The sequence below is a fragment of the Austrofundulus limnaeus genome, unplaced genomic scaffold, assembly GCF_001266775.1.
Source record: "Austrofundulus limnaeus strain Quisiro unplaced genomic scaffold, Austrofundulus_limnaeus-1.0 Scaffold89, whole genome shotgun sequence".
Classification (NCBI taxonomy): Eukaryota; Metazoa; Chordata; class Actinopteri; order Cyprinodontiformes; family Rivulidae; genus Austrofundulus; species Austrofundulus limnaeus.
In genome coordinates this window covers 1,092,675-1,093,118 of record NW_013952491.1, presented here as the reverse complement: position 1 = coordinate 1,093,118, position 444 = coordinate 1,092,675, and positions in this window count along the sequence as shown.

Below are 444 nucleotides of genomic sequence, written 5' to 3'. Positions count from 1 at the left end.
TGGTCCCATTATGGTGCCACACAACTTTGATCATAGTCCCACTATGGCTCCAAACATCTCTGATCCTAGTCCCACTATGGCTCCAAACATCTCTGATCCTAGTCCCACTATGGCTCCAAAAATCTCTGATCCTAGTCCCACTATGGCCCCAAACATTTCTGATCCTAGTCCCACTATGGCTCCAAACATCTCTGATCCTAGTCCCACTATGGCCCAAAACATTTCTGATCCTAGTCCCACTATGGCTCCACACAGCTCTGATCATAGTCCCACTATGGCTCTACCTGAGAAACAGCAAAAACGCAGAAAACCTTTCAGAAATATTAGAAAATTCTTTGCTAGGATTTTTAATATCCATCACATCCTATCTTAAGGGATATCAGGTCATTTTAGGCTAACTTTAAACCATTTTAACTTCCATTTGCTCTGTGTGTGGTTAAAAAA